This window comes from Pleurodeles waltl, unplaced genomic scaffold (assembly GCF_031143425.1).
Source record: "Pleurodeles waltl isolate 20211129_DDA unplaced genomic scaffold, aPleWal1.hap1.20221129 scaffold_141, whole genome shotgun sequence".
Classification (NCBI taxonomy): Eukaryota; Metazoa; Chordata; class Amphibia; order Caudata; family Salamandridae; genus Pleurodeles; species Pleurodeles waltl.
This window is the reverse complement of record NW_027149847.1, coordinates 452,163-452,983: the sequence shown is the minus strand read 5'-3', so window position 1 is coordinate 452,983 and position 821 is coordinate 452,163.

Genomic DNA, 821 nt, shown 5'->3' with positions numbered 1-821 from the left:
TAAGATTACTCTTATTAAAACTAAATATTTTAGTCAGTACCCAACCATAATACAGATGTATCAGGAGATGGTAAACATGTATTTGCCACCATCCTACAGTTAAAACCCTTTACACTTTTCACAGTTCTGCTTTATACGCCCAATAAAGAGTTCATTAAATCATTATGTTAGAGCTTCCTGAAGAACACTCATTCCTTTTTATGGTAGTCAGAAAAATTATAAAGTCTGCTTCACCCCTTCTATTGTAATCGTCCTTTTTTCATTTTAGACCCATCTCCATAAGAAATCACATCTCCGCCATGTTGCTACACAACTCTCTAATGATAATAAGGCACAGATTTACCTATGGTTTTGATAGAGTTTGTGTTACGTCTTTCAAAGCCGACCCAATGCAAAGTCCATTGGTTTGAAATAAAAAGTAACATCTTGCGTTACTTTGCACAAGGAAGTGATCCTTGGGGTATTTAGACAGAATAACGGAAATAAAAATATTGTGTCAAGAATATCAAGGACGAAAATGTTGTGAAGGTACGTTTCTATGGGTAAGCAAAGTTTTAATATGCATACTTCGCATGTATATACCTTGACGATATATATATATATCATCAAGGTACGTTGATGTGGAGTTAGGAATAGTAAATCTGTACTTACCTATTTGCACTTAACGTCTCAGGCCCATATTTATACTTTTTGACGCTAAACTGCGCTAACGCAGTTTAGCGTCAAAAAGTTTTGCGCCGTCTAACGCCATTCTGAAGCGCCAAGCGGGCGCCGTATTTATGGAATGGCGTTAGACGGCGCAATCAGACCGGCGCTGCCTG